The sequence below is a fragment of the Ambystoma mexicanum genome, chromosome 13 (genome assembly GCF_040938575.1).
Source record: "Ambystoma mexicanum isolate Mex_15411 chromosome 13, UKY_AmexF1_1, whole genome shotgun sequence".
Lineage (NCBI taxonomy): Eukaryota > Metazoa > Chordata > Amphibia > Caudata > Ambystomatidae > Ambystoma > Ambystoma mexicanum.
In genome coordinates, this window is record NC_090938.1 from 819,513,400 (window position 1) to 819,539,145 (window position 25,746).

Below are 25,746 nucleotides of genomic sequence, written 5' to 3' on the forward strand. Positions count from 1 at the left end.
GGTTACAGAGGGCTGTGTCAGAGTGTGAGTCAGACACAGGAGGAGCAGCAGAGAAAGTAGAGGCAAAGGCATCCACTGACACACGCTTCATGGGCCGAATGACTGATAAGGTAGGTGGCAATGCTGGGGTGGGCTTTGCCTGAGGGACAGAGAGTTTCAGGTGCGAGGAACGCATACAGTTGTCCGTCCAGCAGAGAGGGTTGGTGAGAGGATTAGAGAGGGGGATGTTTGAGGAGATTAGAACACCCAACGTGTATCTGGCAGAGTGTGTCAGACCAGAGGGTAGAATGAAGAGAGAGAGCGTGTCACAGAGGTTGCGTTAAAGCCCAGAGGAGGGATTAGAAGCATCCAGGTGGATGTTGAGGTCTCTGAGGAGGAGAAGGTGAGAGGTAGCGGCAAGGAGAGAAGAGGAGAGATCAGCTCATTCTGAGAGGAAGAGGGCAACCTGGCCAGGTAGCCTGTAGATGGTGGCCACAGTCAGAGAGAGGCCAGAAGAGATAGAGAGCCTGCAGGCCAGGCATTCAAAGGAGGAGTAGGCCTGCATAGGAATGACAGAATCAGGGACCCACTCTGGGAAGATCAGAGCTGCTCCACCTCCTGGTCGGTTGGTTCTGGGCTCAGAGAGGATCTTGTAGCCGTCAGGGAGGAGAGTGTCAAAATTATTGAAAGAGCTGGCCGTGAACCATGTCTCAGTGAGAACGAGGACATCCAGGTCAATTTCTTCAAGGAGGTGGCAGATGTCAGAGGAGTGTTTGACAGCAGAGCGAGAGTTGAGAGTAGAGGCATGGAGAAGGTTGCCACATTTGAAAGACTTCCAGGGTGGGGTACAGGCTTGAGGTACACCCAGCGGAGGTGTAGAGGGGTCTGAGAGTGGCAGCAGTGGTAGCGGAAGGCGGAATCGTAGCCAGAGAGGAGGAGGAAGGTGCCAGAGAGGCGGCAGAAGAAGGAGGTGGCAGAGGAGTCAGAGAGGAGCTTGTAGCAGTAGCAGGAGAAGGAAGGAAGTGGATAAGCCACAGGAGACACCTATAGAAAAGGAGGAGATTGGATTGAGGCCCTGGACCAGGACGGTGCTATTCAGATAGACATTAATGATGGTCTTGGAGGAGTGGACAGAGGCCCAGAGGTCCTCCCACCTAGTGCCACCCTTAATGGGAGAGGAAGAGATAGGAGAGAGAGCCGACACCACACAAGGGGTCCATAGGTCTGGGCAGGGAACGACAAAGAGTATGTCGGTGAGAGTCTGTCTGGAGGAAGCGCTGGTGTGGGTATCAGCGATAGGGAGGCCAAGTTTGGAGACCAAGATGTTCCTCTTGAATCTTTTCCTTTCAGACTTAGTGAGAGGGATATGATAGGAGATAGAGTAGCAGTTTGAGAAGATGGGAGCGATTGAGAGCACCGAAGAGGGTGCGAGGAGGCAAGTAGGGAAGTGAGGGAGGAAAGAAGCATGGCCCACAGCCGAACACCATGGGGGCACCAGAGTGGGAGGGTTTACACAGAAGGAGGCACATAGGAGGCAACAAGCAGACGACACAGCGCAGGGGAACTGAGGAGCAGTGTGGACGGACGACAGGGAGGGGCAGCGCACTGCAAAAAACCTAGATTTGACTTTTCTAAATAAAGGGGAAAAGGCCTAGTTTTGACACAAACATCAATGCAAAAACACCTAGATTTGACTTTCCCAAATAGAGGTGAAAACGCCTAGTTTCCACACAAACAGCAATGCAAAAACACCTAGATTTGACTTTCCAAAAAAGAGGGGAAAAGGCCTAGTTTCAACACAAACAGCAATGCAAAACACCTAGAGTTGACTTTCCTAAAAGAGGGGAAAAGGCCTAGTTTCAACACAAACAGCAATGCAAACCACCTAGAGTTGACTTTCCTAAAAGAGGGGAAAAGGCCTAGTTTCAACACAAACAGCAATGCAAAACACCTAGAGTTGACTTTCCTAAAAGATGGGAAAAGGCCTAGTTTCAACACAAACAGCAATGCAAAAACACCTAGATTTTACTTTCCAAAAAAGAGGGGAAAAGGCCTAGTTTCAACACAAACAGCAATGCAAAACACCTAGAGTTGACTTTCCTAAAAGAGAGGAAAAGGCCTAGTTTCAACACAAACATCAACATGGCACAGAAACAGCTCTAATTGATTTTAAAGCCCAAATAGATGAATTTAGAGACAAGGGCCAATTTGCTCTACTCCTCCTGCTAGATCTCTCGGCTGCATTTGACTTGGTCGATCACAAAGTCTTATGCAGTCACCTAGATTCCGCAGCACATTTCTCAAATGAAAACATAGTATGGATTGAGTCATTCTTGAGCAACAGAACTATGAGAGTCTTCTCCCCTCGGCTTCAGCAGACCCTATCCCTATCACCTGCGGTGTACCCCAGGGATCCTGTGTGTCACCGACTCTCTACAATGTTTTCACTAAGCCACTTTTTGATGAAATGGACCACTTGGGTATCGCTTACACAAATTATGCAGACGATACCCAAATCCTCCTTCCTCTCACTGGAGACTACTCTCTGCACCTGGCCCTGGTGAATAGAATTTACAGCATCGTTCAGGCATGGATGGCCACCCATGGACTATGCCTGAACGATGATAAAACAGAGCTTATTATTCTAGGCACTACAGCCCACCTATCCAAACTAAGCCCGGATTATGCCCACTTCACCATTGATGGTAACGACATCAAAGTAGCCAAGGAGGTGAAGACCTTAGGCTTTTACCTAGATGCCACCCTTAACTTTACTAAACAAGCCAATTCTATGGCATCTGCTACTGCTTATACGTGCAAACTAATCAGAGCAAGCAAACAATTTCTATCCATAGACAGTTGTCTAATACTCTCTAGAGCCCTCATACTCTCTAAATTGGATTATTGTAATGCCCTGTATGATGGCGCAAGTAAACATATCATCCAAAAAATACAGGTACTCCAGAATAACGCTCTGAGAGCAGCACCTATGATAAATAGAAAGGAACACATCTCATCCACAAGGAGAAAATACAAATGGTTATCTACCTTTGACAAAATTCAACTCAAAATGGCCACCCTCACCTACAAATGTCTGAATAATAAAACACCTCCATACGTAACTGATAGGATTATCAGAAAAACTTCCCTCAGACGACTAGATCAGCCAATTCCAACTGCCTCTTAGTACCACCATTTAAACTGTCCACCATTGGAGGACAGAGCTTCCCAGTTAAAGCAGCTCAACTTTGGAACTCCTTGTCTGCCCACCTAAGAGAACATCAAATCCTTGCCAAATTTAGACAGAATATGACTAACTGGCTGAAAGATAACGACAAGTAATATGCAATGCTATAGCCCCACTTCAACTGTATCCAAAACACAGAGGCCAGCCCTAGTACTCTGCTAATTATGTACCTGACTGTCAATATGTCTTCATATTGTACATTCCTCTGTATATTGTTTCATTTACTCTACTTTAGTCCCTTTTGGACATTATTCTGTTTATTAATTCCTATTACTGTTTACTTATTCCCTCATGTCAATTTCTCCATCCCTATGATTCTTGATGTATTGTATTTACCTGTGTATTCTTATGTCTTGCGCCCTGATGGCCCAGGGTCTGGCGCGCACTATAAATAAAATAAACAAACAAACAAACAATGCAAAACACCTAGATTTGACTTTCCTAAAAGAGGGGAAAAGGCCTAGTTTAAACACAAATATCAATACAAAAACACCTAGATTTGACTTTCCTAAAAAGAGGGAAAGGGGCCTAGTTTCCACACAAACAGCAATGCAAAAAGGAAAAATCAACTTTCCTAGCGACATGGCAAACAATACAGTTTGCTGAGATGCTTATGGGCGATGCAATAAGACAAATAGAGTAATTAGAGGGGTGGGTCAGTTTAGTCGGGTGCAGTTTTTGCTGCACCCCTGACCCACTGCACAAACGTTAGCAGTCGAAGCATGTTGACGGCTGCAGGCTTCTTGCTTCCCCAGCTGACACCAGCCGACACCATCTGGAGCAGCTTCTGCGGGAGCTGTCCTTTGCCTCTGAGTCCTTAGCAACTGGGGGCTCTCTGGGCAGAGGGGCTGCACTGGAATTGTGTCTTAATAGGGCAGAAGGGCCAATCGGGGGCAGGGGCAGGACTAGGAGGCAGGCAGGGGATCAATGGTAGTGGAGATGAGGGGCTGCAGGGAGAGGCGTTGGAGCACCAGGAACAATTAACTTTACATTTTAAATTAAACTAGGCATCTCTGCTTCACAACCACCATATAGAGGAAGGAGGAAGTGGTGTGGAAGAAGCCGACTAGTGGTCCGTGTTTGCCAATCTGCATTTGCAGTGCACACATTTGGGAAAAGATGAACCACAAGTCCCAGAATTACACCTGAAGTTGAATGAACAGCCAGGGCTGGATGGGAGGTGTCAGACATGCTATGCAAACACTTCTCTATATTGAACGTTTTTTGGGAATGCAGCCCCCTCTCAGATCCATCTAGATAACCAATTTCTAGTGAGAGTTGCTGCATTCATGACCTCCAGGTGTATATCCACCGTCGACTCTGCTTTTTGTAGGTCTGCCTTTCCACCGGGAAAAAGTAAACTTCATTACTCAGACTCGCCAGGATTTTCTGGGATTAAATTGAACATTTTACGACATTAAATGGCAAAGTTTGTTTTTCAAATTTGTATTTGTTACAATATTTGTGATTAGCATTTTTGTATTGATGGGAGTGTGCTAGAGAACTAGAATGCAAAAGAGGTTGTGTGTGTGAGGTTGCAAAAGAGGCAGATTGTCATTATTTGCACCTTTTGTGTTTCAAGCTAATAGAGTCCCAGATGTCCCAGGCTTGACTGAACAGAGTTTTTTTTGCTCTACTTCTATGGTTTATTGTAGGAGCCTTTTTTATATTAATAACTGTATAGATCGTTATCATTGCTAATGGTGCAAACATCTCCCTTCCATGTTCTCCAATCCCTCTAGCACTGGCGCTCCCCACTCACCAACACCTCTCACACCCACCAGTTCTCCATCATAACATACACTCCTAAACCACTCACTCTGCCAATCATGTGCATACGTACTTGCTCTGACACACTGCCAAGCCACTATCACAGTCCCTAGTCCCTGCTGCACTCTCCATCGTGCTCTGAACTCACACCTGACAGTTCCTCCCGCAGTCTACAGTCCTTCACTCTTTCTAACTCCTTCTCCACCTCGCAACTTTCCTCTGAGTCTATCATGCTCTTCCCCATCCTTTCTCCCAATCTGCAGCTTGCTCGCTACTTCTGTCGCACGCTCCCTCTTTCACACCCACTGTCACCCGCTGGCCCACCCCTCCCTGCTTTCTGGCCCACCTCTCCCCCTCTGTGCTTTCTGGCTCATCACTCCCCCTAAGCCCACCGTTCCCCCTATGGCCCACCGTTCCCCCCGTGGCGCACTGCTCCCCCTCTGGCCCACCGTTCCCCCCCTGGCCCACCGCTCGCCCTAAGCCCACCGCTCCCCCTCTGGCCCACCGTTCCCCCCCTCTGTGCTTTCAGTCCCGCTGCTCCCCCTCTGGCTCACCGCTCCTCGTCTGTCCCACGGATACCCTCATATGGTGACTAGTTTTAGTTTTTTTTAAAAACACTGACTGGTTCTTTATTGTTAAAAATTGGCATTTTTGCAAAAACTGCTGTCTTGTGTGTTTTTTAAAAATAGCTGATTTTGCGGGTGTTTTTGCAAAACTTGATTTTGTGGTACTTTAAATGATTGCGAAATCGTCATAAGCTGCGGGGGGTTCTGATCATGGTGTAAGGACGCAAGATATCTATGGTACTGCTATATGATATGCTTAACAAGTGAAACAACAAAGATAAAATGGGGAGATTTTGTAACAGGCCAGTATATTTGAAAGGCCAGGAGGAGCGGGGAAAGGTCAGTCTTAAGTCAATGAACCTGGCCCAGCCTCTTATCTCATCTGACAAAAGGAATGCGGTTCTGGGGGAAAATATTTTGCGGTTGGATTTTATGACTGGCCTCTGTGTCCAGAGGCCTGGTAGTCATTGGGAAGAACCATCTTAATGCAGGATTTACTTATGCTAGGTTTTAAACTTCCGTGTTAATTTAGTTGGGCAATAGTGGCAAAGTTTCTTAAAAATGGCATCAGACCATTGTGCACTTTATAAAATGGTTAAAGAAGCACTCTCGCCCTTTCTCCCTGGGAGAGTCTATTGGAATGTTTGCCTGGTGGGTGATTTACGTGAAACCCGCAGCTAGAGCTCTGCAGCAGGTTCTTAACCCACTGAGCTATTCCTAGTATTCCCTGGCTTTCAAAGCTTACACCAATTCTTAAAGGAATGTTTTTACAGCTGCTTTTAAAATTAATACCATTTTCAGAAATAAAAAGATCCGGCAAAATAGCCCAGTGGGTTAGTGCTCATCGTGTTGCAATCTTAACAGCTGGCCAGTCACAGGGTCCAGGTCTGTCAGAAGCAGCTCCGCGTTCCATCTTTTCTAGGCAAGGAGTGAGTGGCGTATAGTTTAGGGAAATGTCATTCGGCTCTGCCTAACTATTTATTTTAATAATGCAAATTGCTATTTTAAGAAAAGAACATAGGTACACTAAAATAAACAGCTATGAGCATGATGAAAGGGGTGTGTCACGGGGAGGGGGGGGGGGCTGACAGGAAGTAAGCAGGGCTTCAAGTCCGGTTTTTGCTTGACTGAAAGGTGGCAACCCTAACTCCTGGGGCAGTCAGAGCGGGAAGTTCAGCAGATGTGTAAGCCTGGGGCTAGTGCCCGTTCTGGTGACGGTGGGGGATGGGCAGGAAGTGCATACAAGGAACTTATGATACTGTGGCTGCATCCAACAAGGAGGGAGGGGGATGGTCGGACAGATGGCTGGGAGGGTTTGGAGGGGGGCGGGGGTAGGGTTGCCCACGACCACAAACTTTGGCTCAAATTGTTGAATTTCAAGGTCTACAGTAATAATGTCTTATAGAGTTTACTTACAAAAAGACAATTGCATAACAAAGCCACACGCCAGCATGTAAATCCTTTCTGCAACATGTTAAACCAAAAGAATATGACTGTGGATTTCATTTTCACATCCCGAATGGTAAACTACAAGTCCCAGAATGCAACATAATGCCGACCTGAAAAACCTAGTTAACCCCACAGTATTTTGTGTGATTTAAGACATGAAATAAAAGAAGTTGCATTATAAACAAAGATAGCTCTGCAGATTCCGTGTCACAAGCGTCCAGCTCCTTGTTATTCATGACATTGAAAACACGTGATTAGTGACTTCAAGCAACTTTATTGTTTTGCATGTCAAGGTCGTACACATGACGGATATAACCACACCTGCTTTAAGTGGGCGCCTTGCTTTGCCCACTTTAACTATGACAGATGTGCAAGGTAACTGGTGCTGGTGGAAATCTCCCATCATGCACAGGAAAGGCTCTGCCAGGGACAAAAGAAACCTGTTTGCAACCTGAGCACCTTAACCACCGGGTGACGGCGTCGGGACTCTGCGTTCTGATTGGTGCAGGCGGCTGGGGTGAACCTGAGTGAGTTTAACTCCAGGGACAGTGTGTGCTGAGGAGGGGCCGGAAACTGCCCACCACCCAGGACATTATAAAGCGTTCCTGGCATGGATGTGCTCTACCCCCTGCTCCTCCTCCTCGGGGGCCTCTGGATGCAGCCTTCGCAGGCAGGTGAGTGACTTGGGAAGGGGGCGGGGGATAGGGCTTGCACCCGGAAATCCTCGCTCTATGACACCCCCTGTGTCTTCCCCCCCCCAGGGTCGCACTCTCACTGCTACTTCTACTCGTCCCTGTCGGAGGAGGTCCCCGGGGTAACCCGCTTCTCCATAGTGGGGTTCGTGGATGACGTCCCTGTGGCGCTGGCCCTTTAAGGGCGCACACGCGACGGGGTGACGTTCACTCCGTCGCGTGCTCTGTTTAAATAAACAGGGCATTCCCCGGTGGCGTCAGAACCACTGTGGAGCCCACACGAGCAACATCTCTGCCTCTGTGTCTTTGTGTCACGGGGGGTGGGGGGCTCACGGAAGGCGGTGTCGGAACACCGCTAACAGTGGCGACGAAGACCTAATCACTCCCTGGGACAGGCGGAAAAATTCACTGCGCGGATGATCGTACGTGAGCACATCGGCGACATTTGACCGCGGAGAGGGGAGAGACACACGCGGCCGGCGGCCATTTTGTTGAATAGGCCTTGGATGTTCACAGCCTCGTAACGAGGCATCCGTGAGCCATCCGGACCCAATTTTTGGATATTTTAGTGGCAAATAGCCACTGGATGCAGCACGTGCCATTTTTACAATGACCTATTGACAGTTTCACTGTTTTTCACCGAGTTTGTGGGTGTGACCCCTCTGGAAGACTGCTGGTTACAAGTTGGGGCCTACCCTACTCAATTTCTGGACCCTCCATTGTCTGTCGGCTAGCCAAGACTGTGCTTCCTGGATCTGCATGTGCCTGGCCACAGTGGAAAACGGGTGCCATCGGCGTTGGCTGTGTCTGGTGGTGAGTTGCGGCCCCATCAGTTGGATACATTCAGGGTGCCTGTGCGCTTGCCACCATGAGCCAAGCTGCGGCGGCCGCAGCTGCTGCGCAACAACAGGCTGCTCCCGCAGTTCAGCCTCCGCCTGCCCTGCCGCCAAGACCTCTGCTTAAGCCACCTGGTTCCCTACAGCCAATGCCTAAGTTTGATATCTCGGGCACACCTTCAAGTCTGGGACAGAGGTGGAAGATGTGGATGGACAGGCTTGAGATGTACTTCAGGGCCACGATGGAGACGAGCGACGACAGTAAGTTGGCCACCCTCCTATATTCTGCTGGCCCAGCAGTGCATGAGATATTTCTGTCCCTGCAACCTGTGGATGGGTCGTTTGCGGCAGCGAAGGATGCGCTCCACAACCATTTTCTGCCAATGGCGAATGCAGATTATGAACGTTTCCTTATGGGCACTGCTCGGCAAAAGGATGACGAGACTCTTGATGTCTTTTATGGGCGGCTGCGCAGACTGGCGGCACCATTTGCGTGGAACGACCCGGACGTTATGATCCGTAACCAACTCATAAAAGGGTGTGCCTCCGGCAAACTGCGGCGCTAAATACTTTGTGAGCCTGGCATCACCCTTCCCCGGATACTGGAACTTGGAAGATGCCATGAGGTGTCCGAGCTGCGGGCAACCAGAATGGAAGCGGGCGTGCGCCCCGGCAAGGTGGAGGAGGTCTGCGCAGTCAGCAGGGGCCGTGGATCTAGACGCCTCATGAACACCCAAGGTCCACGACCTCAAATAGCGCAATCCTCGTGCCAAAAATGCGGGTACGACCTCCCGCACCCAGCGGAATGTCCAGCCATGGGAATGAAGTGTTGTCGGTGTGGGGGTGCAGACCATTTTGCCAGGATGTGCAGGACAACTGCTCCGAAGATAGTCCCCAGGGGGCCTGTACGGGCTGGGTTCTTCTGCCCCCAGAGGGCATCAAACATTGCCCAGGTAGACCAAGGGGACGAAGGGGCCCCTCAAGAGGGTGAAGAGGAAGAAGAGGATGAAGAAAACATTTTCTTCGTGTCAAGTGTGAGCATGCTGAGAAATCGCTCCAAGAGGCAGCCCAGGTGCAACGTGCTGGTCAATGGGGACTCAATACCAATGCTGGTAGACACCGGTGCATCTGTAAATGTGATGGCCAGACAGCATTATGACGCAATGCAGGCCCCGCCAACACTGACTGCTCCGAGGGCACGCATCTTTACGTCCGGAGGCGACCAGCCCATTCCCCTCGATGGTGTGTTTGTGGCAGAAGTTCAGTACGGCGATTCATTCATCCGTGCTAGATTTTACGTCACACCGGTAAGCAACAACACGCTGCTGTGCTGTGCGGCTGCAGAAGCCCTTGGCATTGTGACATTCGCCTATTCGGTGTACCTGGACGACATACAGGTGCTCCTTGCCAAGCACACCTCCCTGTTTGAAGGCATTGGACAGTTGGTGGGTGAGCCGGTACGGCTACACATTGATGAATCGATTCAACCAGTGGCGCTGAAGCATCAGAGAGTATCGTTTCACCTCAGGGACCTGGTGGATCAAGAGCTCGACAACCTTGTAGGTTTGGACATTATTGAAAAGGTGGAGGGCCCCACTCCATGGGTCTCACCCATTGTCATCGCACGGAAGCCCAAACAGCCTAATGCCGTGAGAATGTGCGTGGACATGCGCCTCCCGAATAAGGCAATAAAGAGAGAGCGACAGTTGACCCCCACCATCGATGACATCATAGTGGAATTGCAGGGGGCGAAATTCTTCTCTAAACTGGACCTAAGAGCGGGGTATCATCAGGTGGTCCTGCACCCCGAGTCCCGCTACATCACAACTTTCACCACCCATCGGGGTCTTTACAGATATAGGAGACTGAGTTTTGGGGTGTCTTCGGCAGCAGAGGTGTTCCAGAACATCATAAGGGGGGCGTTGGCGGATCTGAATGGAGTCCTTAACATCAGCGATGACATCCTGGTGTACGCCAAGTCTGGAACGGAACACCTGGCGCGCCTGGCCAAGACATTCGAGCGTCTTCGCTCGCTGGGACTCACCTTGCACAAGGATAAGTGTGAATTCCTCAAAACAACTATTGAGTTTTTCGGGTTTGTCTTCAAGGCGGATGGAGTGTCACCTGATCCCCGCAAGGTGAAGGGCATAAGAGAGGCTCGACCGCCAGAAAATGTCGCAGAGGTGAGGAGCTTCCTGGGCACGGTCACTTATTGTGGCCGCTTCATCCGGAACTTGGCGTCCCGCTCAGAGCCGTTAAGGTCTTTGACAAAGAAGGACACCGTGTGGCAGTGGGGGCCCCTTGCGCAAGCGGCGTTCGATGATATCAAGAAGGCCCTGGCGGCGGAGGACACCATGGCTTTTTTCGATCCGAGCCTGCAGACAGAGATCGTCGTGGATGCCAGCCCCTACGGCCTGGGGGCTGTGCTCACTCAGGTGGGGAGTGACCAGGAGGTTCGCCCCATAGCCTATGCAAGCAAGGCACTCTCCGATACAGAACAAAGGTATTCTCAGATCGAGAGGGAGGCTTTGGCGGTCTTGTGGGGCTGTAGACATTTTCGCCTATACATTCTGGGGCGACCTGTGACTGTCGTCACGGACCACAAACCTCTGTTGCCAATCATGGCTGTCTCCTCCTCCAGGCCACCGGTGAGAATTGAGCGCTGGATGCTGGCGCTGCTCGAGTATGGAGTGTCCTTAATATATCGTCCGGGGCTAACAATGCTGCGGACTATCTGTCTCGTCATCCAAGAGGGGACTCTCATGCATCCACCTCAGCAGAAGAGGCCGACGAACACGTTTGCTTGGTCGTAGAAACGGCCACCCCTAACTCCATGCAGGTGGAGGAACTGGAGTTAGCGTCAAAGAACGACGAGTACTTTGCCGTTCTAAAGACAGCCATGCAACAGGGTGCCTGGAAAACGGTTTTGGAGGCTTTGGACCGCAGAACGTGTGAGGCCAGAGTGGCTCTGGAGCAACTGTGGCAGGTGCGCGAAGAACTGACATTTTCGGAGTCGGGGCTCTTACTGAGAGGTGGAAGGATCATGGTGCCCCAGACCAAAATCCCACAGGTTATCGCCCTGGCACACCAAGGTCACCAAGGAGCCCCCAAGATGAAAGCTCGTCTCCGCCAGAAGGTGTGGCTCCCTGAGCTCGAACGGCGAGTGGAGGAGTTTGTGGCATCATGCGTGTGGTGCCAGGCCGCATCACCGGCCCAGAGGGAGCCGTCCATCGAGACAATGCCGATAGGGACAAGACCATGGGAGGTGGTGCACGCGGACTCGGGGTCCACATCACGGGGCACTCACTTCCTAGTGGTGGTGGACGAGTGGTCTCGGTATCCAGAGGTTGAATTCATAGAGTCGGTGGCGTTTGACAACGTAGTGATAGCACTGGAGAAAATCTTCGCCACTCATGGACTACCCTCTGTTCTGTGTTCCGACAACGGGGCACCATTCCAAGGCGAGAGCTTCGCAGAACTCATGAGGGACTATGGCATTCAACACAGAAGGGTCACGCCGCTCTGGCCTAGGGCAAACGGGGAGGAAGAGCACATGATGCGTACACTGAACAAGGTGTTCAGGATCGCCCAAGGGAAGGGCGAGTGCCTACAGAGGGTGCTGTATGTATTTCTGAAGGGATATCGGACCACACCCCATTCATCAACTGGTGTGGCACCTGCAGAGGCCCTATTCCAACGTTGCCGGAGAGACATCATTCCTGAGGTGGGGGTTCGGGAGCCGGCTGTCATTGACAACGAACAGGTGGAGGCGGACCGACTGGCTAGAACGTAGACGGAAAACATCCGGAGAGGGCTGAGACCACCCACCATTGCCCTGGGTGATGAAGTGCTAGTGAAGAATCGCCACCCACAGGACAAACTCTCCCTCACGTATGAACCCGCTCCCTTGGATGTCGTGGCAGTGAAGGGGTCCATGGTGACCGCCTCTGACAGGACTTCATCAGTGACCAGGAATGCCAGTTTCTTCAAGAGGATGGGTGAGCCGAGAGTGTACAGCACTGATGACCGAGAGGGCGAAGAGGCACTTGACGAGGGTGGGGGTGAGGCCCCCGCTGTGAGCTCTCCCGCCAGGAGCGGACCAGGTCAGAGCACACCGACCAGAGACATCGGCAGGAGGTACCCCCTGAGAACAGGGCGTGGGAAACCTGCCCGTCTCACTGACTATGTGACCGACTGAGCCGTGGAAAACACCACTGAGGGATCCAGGGTGGCTGTCAATAAATGGGGGTAGTAGGTTTGTATTTTGTGCTGTGGAATGTTTGGTAGTTAGATTCTCTCCTTTTTCAATTGTTGTTGTTATGGAAAAGGAGAAGTGTGGCGCTGGCCCTTTAAGGGCGCGCACGCGATGGGGTGACGTTCACTCCGTCGCGTGCTCTGTATAAATAAACAGGGCGTTCCCCGGTGGCGTCAGAACCACTGTGGAGCCCACACGAGCAACATCTCTGCCTCTGTGTCTTTGTGTCACTAGGGGTGGGGGCCTCACGGAAGGCGGTGTCGGAACACCGCTAACATTCCCCATCGAGGGGTACAGCAGCGACACCCGCAGGATGGAGCCCCGGGCCCCCTGGGTGGAGAAGGCCCTGGACCCTCATTACTGGGAGAAGGAGACGGAGAGTATGGGAGCATGTGATGAGACTCAACGTGGGGATCGCGATGGACCGAGTCAACCAGACCCGGGGTGAGTGATTAGGGGAGCACGCACAGACCCTGGGTGAGTGATGAGGGGAGAACGCACAGACCCTGGGTGAGTGATGAGGGGAGAACGCACAGACCCTGGGCGAGTGATAGGGGAGCACGCACAGACCCGGGTGAGTGATGACAACGCCCGCAAAATGCAGGGGGTGAGTGATTGCATAGCACGTACAGGACAGGAGTAAGTGATTGCAATTTGCGAAGCCTCCTAGCCAAGAGCGCTGGTAACTGTTTTGGGTCTCGGATAAGGCCAGGCCCTTGTACGTCACACTGGAGTTCAGTTGACTATATGCTATGAAGTGCCACTGCACACGTGACATTGCTAGTGGCATTGCAAGGAGGGATAGGGGGGGCAGTGCCCCCCTACCGAAGACGAGCAGTGACCATGTTCTCTGTTTGTGGTGTTATTTGTGACACTCACCGAGGCAAATGTCTGCAGATCACACAGCAAATACTCTCCCTTTGTCTGACCACGAGCAGTGATCTTGGCATGCATTCTGGCATGGTATGAACAGGAGCACGAGCCGCTTCTCAGGTGTTCCTGCCCGGCTTCTTCACAGCGACCTCCATAGTGTGCAGAGCAGCTTGCAGCCCCTCCCTTCAAAATGGAGTGCACAAAACTGCTAATGATGGGCCATTAGTCACTGAATGGTTTCCTGCCTGCATTCTGATGGGAGGGGAAGTGCAGTGGGGTGTGGGTAGTTGGTGGGCACAAAAGCCTCTCTGCAGGACTGACTGTGACTTTCATACATCACCTTACATAGGCGGCCCCCCTTACTTTTGTCTGTGCCCCCTTACTTTTCTCTTTGGCCCCCTCTGTTCCCCTCCTAAATTTGATTCCTGGCTAAGGCACTGCACACTGCACGAGCTTAGAGAGGGGTTCAGACATTATATCCCATGCCAATTATATATTGAACCATGGGCGTAATTTTAGGGGGGGACAGGGGTGTTTGCCCCCAACTTTCATGGCACATCATTTTGTCCCCATTCATTTGGCTGGGGCACCTTTTCTTCATATGTCATGTCCCCCCAACATTTTCAGCAAAGTTACTCCACTGTATTGAACCAAATAACAGGGTGCAAAGTCTGATATGGCAGTGCACACACTTAACATTAGGGGTGTACTGAAATTCGGCTTCGAGTAAGTATTCTGCCTTATTCCGGCTGAAAATTAGGTGGTTTTGGCAGAATACCTCTGGAATGCTTACTCAAAGCCGAAGTTACACCCCCAACAGTAACCAACAGAGCAGCTTAAACCTCGTTGCCCTTGATCTATGCTTCAATTTGTTTTTATGAGGTGCCCGCACGTTTCTCCAGGACTGGGATTTCCAGGCCTTTGTCAGGGGAGGGTGGAGTTTGGGGGAATGTTAAACTGCTGTGCCCAGACTCGGGAAATATAATTTACTGTATGCTTTTTGCAACATGCTCGGAAAGCACTGGCGCTGCAATCAAGATTGCAGCTTTGATTAAACAATTCTAAAGGTGAACTCAGGCGCTGGACGCCGCAATTCTAAAGGTGAACTCAGGCACTGGACGCCGCAATTCTAAAGGTGAACTCAGGCGCTGGACGCCGCAATTCTAAAGGTGAACTCAGGCGCTGGACGCCGCAATTCTAAAGGTGAACTCAGGCGCTGGACGCCCCAATCCTAACGGTGATCTCAGGCGCTGGATGTAAACTCGGGCGCTAGACGCCTCTCCCCATCCCGCCTTCATTTGCAACACACTAAAGGCTCAGTGCATGCAATAATGATGAGCACGTGAGTTGAAAGCGGCGCCAGAATGCTGGCCTCGGAGGACGCTTATATCATAAACTGAGATTTAACCATAGCCCATTCTTTCCTGAGTAAAGTGCAGCATACTCATCTAGCACCGTATCCACTCCACAAAACACGATTGTCACCATTTTTGGGGGGAAAAGTTCGAAATGTGTTCATTTAAAACTCCTTTGAGGACCGCAGGTTTATCTAAGGTGAGCTGTTATCTGCTAACGCCCTGGGCAATGCTGCAGGGCCTCCCAAAGCGAGGCAGGGTAACTGCTGGCACCATACAGCAGACCCGGGAGAGGGGCAGCTCCTTCCCCCATGCCTGACCCTCTCCTCATCACAGGCGGAGACAAGGAAGGGTGAGGTGTGAGCAATCACCTCACCCTTCCACAAAACAACAGGGTGCTAAGCACCCAGAGGTAACCACCAGTCAGGCAGGGAGAACACAATGCCCCCCTGCTCCCCTGGGGGGCCAGAGTCGGGTACTGCCGGCCTGGGGGTTGGCCTTCAGCCCCCACAGCCACACTTCAGCCCCCACAGCCACACTTCCATAAAAAGGGCTGCACAGCTCTCACAAAATACAAAATGTTTGTCGACCCTGAACAGGGACCCAAATAGTTACAAAGTTCACTGTTGACTCAGTGTCTTCCATCTCTTTCTTTACTTTCCCTTGAAGTTAACTTTTTACTAAGTATCTTCCCGTGGCCCCCTCCGTACCTTGGGCATGCCTTTGTCAAATTCGTTGCAGCCTCAGTGTCTTGTTTTCCTCTCTGGCGAGCATTGTCCTGCTCAAAATAAACAAAAGGAAATCCCTGCGGTGCTTTTATTACAGAGCACACGGGAAGCCGGGGAGCGCGAGACGTCCGAGCGGAGGAATACAAAAAGAACAGCCGTGCGCGGGCGGCGTTTCGTTTCACTTTCTACAAGAAAGCGGCTGCGCCAGGTTGCGCGGCAACGGGCCGAACGTTCGGCTACAAATCATTCCGCTTTGGAAGCAAGCCAGCACGGAGCAATCAATTTTGACATGACGCACGTGTTGTGGAATAACACAGGTTAAGGGATTAATGTTAATGGAGTTTGCCATTAATACAAACGCAGGTTTTTATGCATGATAAAAAAACAGAGTAAGATTACGCAAAACCCCACACAATTGTTTCGGGAACAATAACGCAAGTCTCCTGAACAGTGCAAAACAATGTCAAAGGAAATAGGCATCTAATTATAAACAAATCAGGAACCACGAACCTCCAATAACACTGAAAACGGCAGATAAGCATGGACAGGAACAAGGAAAGGCTTGAGAAAAGGAAAAAATCTCGAATATAACACTCTAAAACTGGCTAAATAATTTATGGCAAAGCCAGTAGGTTTTTTGAGCTTTTACCTAAAAAGTGTTTTTTTTTTTAAGCCACCAGCAACAGTTACCAAGCACGGGCAAAAATAACTGCAACAATAAAATTGGCTTGCACAATTTAGGGCAGCCACTGATTTTTAGACCTATAAAGGTAAAAATAGAAATATTTTATTCCCTTTCTTACAAACAGGCTGATGGCGCCCAAAAGGAAAATGCAGGAAGCTACAAACTCGCCAACAAAGCCAAAATCCCCCCACCTACTCGCGGCAATTGAGGCAGCCGAACACTATGGTTGGGCCTGGGTAAGGAAAAATCTGTATGGCTTACCAAAGGAAGGTGCACCCATGCCATTGAGACTTGGAGACAGCCCCCCACCCGCAAAGAAGAGGAAGTCATCTGAAGGAGAAGGCAAACGTAATAAAAGCAGTATTTTGTCAAAACTAGGCGAAAATATGAGGGAGATGCAACAAATAATGCTAGAAATTAGAGACAAACGACAACCTCCCACTGGAATAGATACCCCACCAAACCACAACGTCCTGCTGGAACCCACAATTATTATAAACCCCATTCAGCCTCCAATAATACCCACACCACCAAATGCTTTAACAGCGGAAGCTCCCCCAGCAATCCCCCCACCTCCGACCCCTGCAGCCACAAGCCCAATTGGGCTCCCAACTGCAACAACACCAGGCCTAGATGGTCCACTGAAAGCATGGGCAACCCCCAATGCTAGCACATCAGGACAGGTAGATGCAAATAAAAACAGCGGAGCCGACATGGTAATGATTAGCTGTACCCAACTGGATCAAAAGTTGAAATCTTTCCACACAGAAATTCTGAATAGATACAAAAGATGTTTAGCATGGAACATAGACCCTACAATCAAAGAGGCCATATGGGCAGAAGAATTCATTGAATTCTTTTCACTAATAGAAGCCCAACGAAAGGGGAGAGATACCTTTAGGGACCCCAAGAAAATAGAAGAAAACGCGATAGCCAGGAACGCACATGTAGAACAGAACTGAGACAACTGGCTGAAATCTTTCGCCATTTTAGCAATTATATATTTGGAAAAAGTTCTAGGGGACGGGGCCAAGCTTTGGGCTTACGTGGCCAAAGTCAGAGAAGTAGAAATCGCCCAAAAAGGAAAAATCTGGTTAGCATACGATATCAGATTCAGATGGAGTACGTCAGAGAGGCCAGCCATAGAATGGGAAGAGGTGCAGAATGACCTATACATACTAAACGCCAAGCTTCCATCTGATGATGAAGTCCCCATAGCAACGCCCAAATCCAACAAAAATTCTCAAGAGGCCAGAAGCTCTGAGAACGAGAAAAATAAGAAAGGGGAGCAGCCCTTTCGGAAAATCCAGCCCTGGGTGCCTAATCAAATGCCCACGGACAGAACAAAACTCACCATGAGTCCAAGGCCAAGATTCCATGCAGAAATTCTGGAAAAAAGCCTATGCACCTGGGGTAAAGAATGTTGGTACAAACACAGCTGTACAAATTGCAATGGCGACCACCCGGCAAGCAATTGCACCAGATTACCAGCCAAAAATGCGAAAGATTAGCAACATTTTTGTTCAGCCAACACCAGAATACAACCCCAAACCACACCCAAGTAGAAACTGCATGGGCCAACCGGTGTTGGAACCAGGCAGAACCCCCATCAGTCCCAACAACTTCAACAAAGCATTGTTGAGCTACCCAGACAGCGAAAACAGCACGGCAATCCGACTAGATTTCACAACAGGTTTCATCATTCCTTTCAAAGGAACAGGGTCCTGCAACATCCCAAAAAACTTACAATCTGCCAGGGACAACCCAGAAGTGGTAAAAAACAAATTAGAGAAAGAACTAAGCCTGGCCAGGATCGCAGGCCCCTGGGATTCCATGCCATTTTTAGACTACCTAGTATCGCTGCTCGGCTTGGTTCCCAAAAAGGAACCAGGAAAAATTAGGTTAATCCATCACCTTTGTTACACGAAAGGCCAATCACTTAACGACGGCATTCCATGCACTGAATCTGTCGTCTCCTACACCCATTTCCAAGAAGCAGTAAGACTTGTACAGGAATGTGGCAGAAATGCACTAATGGCCAAACTAGACATTGAATCTGCCTTTAGACTCTTACCACTCCACCCAGATTCACAGCACTGGCTAGGGTTTACCTTTGAAAACACATTTTAGGTTGCCAGATGCCTCCCAAAGGGATGTGCAGTTTCCTGTGCATTATTCTAACAGTTCAGCGCATTTTTTCAATGGGCATTTAAAAAACAACTACCAGCGGTCAAAGTAGTACACTATCTCGACGATGTCATGGTGAGGGGACCAGCTGAGTCGGGAGAATGCAAAAGGGCCCTGGCAGAACTAGAAAGGATGGCTGCACGAGGGGGGCATCCCCCTGGCCACAGAGAAGACAACCAAACCATCCACCAACATAGTCTTTTTGGGGATTGAAATGGATTCAGTGGAGGGCCTTTGCAGAATTCCAAAAACAAAGATAACAGAACTCCTGGAGAAAATACAAAACTTAAGCACCAAAAACAAGGGCACAGTAAAAGCACTGCAATCACTGGCAGGTAGCCTCAACTTTGCAGCCAGAGTCATCCCGCAAAGAAGGTATTCTCCAGGAGCTTAGCGTTTAAAACCAAATCATGCACCAAACCCCACCTCCACATCCGGCTAGGTAAAGAAGATCTGAAAGTTTGGGGGAATTTCCTCAAAAACTTCTACGGGACCACACTTTGGCGCACGCCATTGAATGCATGGGCCAAATGGGTCCTCGTCACAGAGGCGGCCGGGAGCAAAGGTTTTGGAGCCATTCTAGACACAGAGTGGGTGGCTGGGCAGTGGGCCAAGTCATGCCAACCAGCAGGTTGGTTGAAAAACATCACGCTTTTAGAAATATTCCCCATCTGGCTAACATCACGCATCTGGGGCAGGCAGGTAGCTAACACGGAACTCTTGATTTGGTGTGACAATATGGCTGTGGTGGGCAACATAAACAGAAGAACGACCAAATGCCATTTAGTGCTAAAAGTCCCGAGAGCCATTACAGCAGTCACACTGCAAGAAAACATTGTAGTAAAAGCCAAACACATCACTGGAACGGATAATAACATTACAGATGCCTTATCTCGCTTTCAGTGGACAAGATTCCGGGAGCTAGCACCTCTTGCCCAAGAAATGATGGCGTTAATACCAGTGGACTGCTGGACAATTATGGTGATCTAAAAGAAAATACATCAACGCCAACGCCAGAGAGCCAAGGCCAGGATGTACGAGAGCCAGGCAACTCAAAAACGGGTGCCAACACCACATGGCCCACAGAGATCACGAACCCTAACACGGGGTTCCTTGCAGAGATGGCAGAGAAAGCACTGGCAAGCACCACCACAGCTCAGTACAGTAAGTGCCTGCAAACAGTCGTTAGAGCAACGGGTTTAAACCACGTTGAATTAATAACAATAAGAGACATAGAGATATTTTTAAAATGGGCCCATGAGCAGGGTTTTAAGAGGGATTGGGCAAGAAGACACCTAGTAGCAATATCCTATTACTCCAAACTGCGGGGGGGGACAGATCCCACCCAGAGCGCCCAGATCGCATATGCCATGAAGGGCTGGGGCAAACTAGAGGGACCCCAAGTAGACTCAAGCCGCCCGCTTGATTTTGGCAAATTGATAAACATAACAAGCCAGCTGGACAGTATATGCTGTCACCCATATGAGACCTGTTTATTTAAAACTGGCTTACTTCAGGGCTTTCCGAATAGGTGAGCTCATTGCATCAAGCACCAAAGCCAACAATGGCCTGGGTATCATGGAAACCAGGGTTAGACAGGACAGTGTCAGTATAGACATACAACAGTCCAAAACAGGGGCCAAGAGAACCATCAACATTTGCTTCATCGATGATGCAACAAACTGCCTGGTGTGCATTACCAACCTTTATTTGTTTGTTTGTTTATTATTTGTAATGCGCCGAAATACCCTGGGGTAACAGGGCGCAACAGATACAGGAATTTGTGAAACTTAGTTACAGATAATAAAATGTATACAAGGCATAAACACAATAATAATGAAAGTAAACAGGAATATATACATATATACAGTTAACAGTAGTGTATCCAGTATGTCCAAGTGACAAGTGAGAGGCGCGGCAGCTTGGCTCAGTATGTTTAGACAGTGGCTGTCTTCAGCCAAGACATCATCTTGGAACGGAAGTTTTGGTAGGGTAAGTCCATTCTAAGAGTGGGTGGCAGGGAGTTCCACAGTTTAGCCGCTTTCACTGGGAAGCTATTACCTCCTATGGTAGAGTGTTTCTAGTTAGGGACGGAGAGGCAGTCTCTGTATGCTGTCCTTGTCGGTCTCAAGAATGTCAGTCTGTGAAATCTGTTGATCATGTAAATGGGGTCCGCGTTAGTAAGGGACTTGTGGGTAAGTGAGGCAGTTTTTAGGGAGATTTTGTCTATAATGGGGGTCCAATTGTTCTGCTGGCTGTGTACTGTAATGTGGTCTCTTCTTGAGATGCCTAAGGCCGCTCTGAGTGCGTTGTTCTGGAGGGTTTGTAACTTGCTAGTAGTGGCTTTGGAGGATCCAAGATAAAGGGCGTTGCAGTAGTCCAAGCGGGATAGTATGAGGGCTCTGGCCAGGGTCAGGCAGCTGGTGTCAGATAGAAAGGGTTTGGCTGTACGGATCAATTTACACGTGTAAGCCGTGGAGGAGGCTAGAGAATTCACCTGTCTGTTGAAGGTTAAATTGGAGTCTAGGTAGAAGCCCAGTGTTTTGACTTCGTGTCCCACTCTGATAGTATTGCCATCAATTATGGCGGATGAGTAGGCTGGGATTACTTTATTTAGGCTAGCGGTAGTGCCCAAGGTGATAAGTTCAGTTTTATCATCATTCAGGCATAGACCGTGAGTGGCCATCCATGCCTGGATGATGATGTAAACCCTATTCACCAAGGCCAAATCCTTTCCATAATCTCCAGAAAGCAGAAGGAGGATCTGGGTATCATCTGCATAGTTAGTGTAGGTGATACCGAGATGATCCAGATCATCGAAAAGGGGCTTGGTAAATATGTTATACAGTGTAGGGGAGATAGAGGAGCCCTGCGGTACGCCACAAGTGATGGGTATGGGGTCCGCAGCATCTGTAGGCGAAAAAACCCTCATAGTCTGCCATCGAGGAAAGATCTAATCCAAGTAATGGCCTCGGAGGAGAAGTGGGCAGCCGTATGTAGGTGAGTGCAAAGGACCGCGTGGTCGACCAGGTCGAATGCTGCAGAGAGGTCGAGGAGGAGGAGTAACGCTGCTCGGCCACTGTCTTTGAGCAGATCGATCTGTGTTTTAAGGTCGATGAGAGCTGTCTCAGTCCCATGTTGGGGTCGGAAGCCTGATTGTCTGGCTCCTAGCAAGTGGTGTTCTTCCAAGTATTATTACGCACAAAGGCCCAAAGTAGGGGGGAGGTTCCTAATCCACAGGGATGCCTCAGCACTAAGCCGCTACCAATTTAAAGGGGTATTGTCAAAGGCCATCAGCAAAGCAGGGTGGGACCCCAAGGAGTTCGGCACCCACTCTTTTAGAATCGGGGTCGCAACTTCTGCGTGGCAGGGGGGGCTCGGGCCCCAGCAATTAAAAAACATTGGGGGCTGAAAGTCAGACTGTTACAGAAGATATATCAGACCAGAACTAATATATATCTTCCCCCCCCCTCCCCAACCCTCCCTCTTTTCCCTTTTCTCCACCCACTAGAAACAGACGGGTGGAGAGCCCCACTCCGATCAGCATGGATAATGGAACACTCGTTTGTTTTCAGGACAGGACGATGGGCAGAAGAAACCAAGGAGGGCCTGCCATTTAGGAACACTATTGCATCCTGGTGGGGATACAGAGGCCTCCGTTGGGCAGACCTACACGAGAAGCTAGCAGAACTGGTAGCATGCAGGGATCCGCCAGAATTCCCGATCATACACCTAGGAGGCATCGACCTGGTGTCCACAGGAAGACGAAGTCTACTCGAAGAAATGTGCACCTCATTAGCTGGTATCTCACCCAATTGGAGAGATACGGAAATCTAATTCTCAGCCATCCTGCCTAGAAGAAAATGGCAGGGGGCCAGCTGTTATAAATCAGTGGATAGAATCCAGAAGGAAACTGAACAGAGGGATAGAAAAATTCTGTACGGCCAGAGGCCTGGGGTTCATAAAAAACCCGGCCATCACATTAGGAGACCCCGACCTTTTCCTCAAAGACGGCACACATCTATCAGGACCTGGCATGGAACATTTCTTCAGGGAAAATTCCAGCACCCTAGCCAGCAGGGGCTGCAAATAACCTACTTTTGGGGGAACACAGACAGCCGTTAACCTGCCTGTGTGTGGCGGCACGGGCCAGAGGGGGCTACCGCTGGACCCGGTGCCCACCCATATAGATATGTGATTATTGTTATTGTTTTTCATAACCACATCTGTAACAATAAAATCCTACAGCCTTGTATTGCCAACACTTGCAAACCTGTGTGGCCCACCTTACTTACAGGGGGTGGGGGGTGGGTTTGGCTTATTTTTACTGCATGCATATGGGTCCAGCAGTCGTGGCACACTGAGCCTTTCATGGGCCTGAATGCGGGGTGCTGCTGTTCTACGAATCTCTTCCTAAAGAGGGTTCGCTTGAAGAAATAAAGCCACAGATACAGTATCGGCCTCTTCCTCGTAATACCACACCTCCCCCATTTGAGGGCAGTTGCGAGTGGAGGGGGGAAAGCCATGAACACTTCTGGGTGTTGACAGACGTCTTGACGTGAGTGCTTGTGGGAACCTGTCGCCTAGCTCATCGCCCCTTCTCAGTGGGGGGTTACCAGTATGCAGACAAGATACAAGGCACACTGCTTTGAAATCCGAAAGAGGACAAGAGGCTGAATTATTTTAGCAGGCCTCTTTAAGCATATTTGGTGTTTTTAACTTGAGCACCGTAAGTACATCGCAAAGTGTGTATTTGAAGACTCATTTATTTCGCAGAATTGTACATGGATGTAGTGTTTCCTTTTAAACTCTTTGAATCAACAGCTTTATAAGCCAGTTGGTGGTTCCGTTTTCTCTTCTGCACTGCCCATTCCCACTGCAAGTTACTGGGTTATATGTCTGAAGTATGTTTAGAGGTAAATACTGGGGCGGGGCTCCTTAATACTGCGCGGTTTGTTTGTCCTGGGTATCTTGGTGGAGATGACTGGAGGGGGGGAAAGGGGCACCACCCACCCACCCTCCCACTCATTCCTCATCTCACCTCCTAACAAACTTCTCATTGGCCTACCTGCCTCCCCTTTAATTTCAAAATGATGCGGAGGCCTTCACTGCCCCCCACACCTCAGACCGGATACTAACCTCGCCAAATAACTGCACAGAGCCCCCACTGGGCGGGACCCAGATGACACCTCACACGCAGGTGGTGCCGCAGGTTCTCTCTGGGTCACTCATGTCCGGTTCTTTAAACTTGGGTGCCCGGGAAAAGTTTCAATCCACCATACCCAGAAATGCCTATCGGCAGCATTTGAAACCATGCCAGTGCCCTCGTCTGAAAAGTGGGCCTCAGTGAACGAGCCCCACTGTTGCTCAGTCCTCCACCCCCAGAATATCCCTCACACCCCCATAAAAAAGCTTTCAGTGAACATTTTGCATTCTTTAAAATACATGAGACACAGCGTCAGAACAGACTCACGGCTGCACGAGCTTAGCTACAGCTGTGATCTATTTCTAAGCACTCTGCATATCCTTCACAGAAGTCCTGTTAAAACAAGCATTGGCAAAGCCAACAGCTGTGGCTTGTTATGCATATCTTGACACATTTCCAGTAGTAATTCACTATTCAATATCTGGCCGAATAGTAACTTTACTATTCGCTACACCCCTACTTAACATATATCATATATTTTGGATAGGGCAAAGCGCCTCAACACGTACATTACAAAAAAACAGTGGATGGGCCACTACGAATTCTATAGGGGTGAAACCTTTATTTTTATTAGTCCAACGAAAAGATGGTACAACCCTGACGTCCATTTGACTGAGCCCAAATGAAGGCTACTTTCTAGCCTGATGCGGCGGTCCCACGATCACGCCCCCCAGTGGCATCTACTGCAGCGATGGAAGCCACTCCTTCTCCGGCAGGAGGCCTTCTCTTTCTCTCCCAGCAGGGTGTTCTGCATACTCCCCAGGTGGGAAGCTCACCCTCCTGTGCGGGAGGAACTTTCTGGCCTGGTGCGGCGGTGCCACAATCACGCCCCCCCACAGTGGCATCTGCTGCGGCCATGGAAGCCACTCCTTCTCCGGCGGGAGGCCTTCTCTTTCTCTCCCAGCAGGGTGTTCTGCATACTCCCCAGGTGGGAAGCTCACCCTCCTGTGCGGGAGGAACTTTCTGGCCTGGTGCGGCGGTGCCACAATCACGCCCCCCCACAGTGGCATCTGCTGCGGCCATGGAAGCCACTCCTTCTCCGGCAGGAGGCCTTCTTTCTCTCCCAGCAGGGTGTTCTGCATACTCCCCAGGTGGGAAGCTCACCCTCCTGTGCGGGAGGACCTTTCTGGCCTGGTGCGGTGGTGCCACGATCACGCCCCCCCCCAGTGGCATCTACTGCGGCCATGGAAGTCACTCCTTCTCCGGCAGGAGGCCTTCTTTCTCTCCCAGCAGGGTGTTCTGCATACTCCCCAGGTGGGAAGCTCACCCTCCTGTGCGGGAGGAGCTTTCTGGCCTGGTGCAGCGGTGCCACAATCACGCCCCCCCCCAGTGGTATCTACTGCGGCCATGGAAGCCACTCCTTCTCCGGCAGGAGTCCTTCTTCCTCTGCCAGCAGGGTGTTCTGCATATTCCCCAGGTGGGAAGCTCACCCTCCTCGCGGCAGCGATGCCCGCTGCGCCTCTCCCCCCAGGCAGGAGACGCGCCAAACCACTCTATCGACCCGAGCCCCAAAGACAGGATCAGCAGGACCACGCCATAGCAGCAAGGCCATTACTAGAAAACCAGGTAACCCATTACCCTATCGATGCCGACGCTAGGTGTCTAGTAGCCCATTACCCTATCGATGCCCACGCTAGATGTCTAGTAACCCATTACCCTATCGATGCCGATGCTAGATGTCTAGTAGCCCATTACCCTATTGATGCCGATGCTAGATGTCTAGTAACCCATTACCCTATCGATGCCGATGTTAGAGGTCCAGTAACCCATTACCCTATCGATGCCGACGCTAGGTGTCTAGTAGCCCATTACCCTATCGATGCCGATGCTAGGTGTCTAGTAGCCCATTACCCTATCGATGGCGATGCTAGATGTCTAGTAACCCATTACCCTATTGATGCCGATGCTAGGTGTCTGG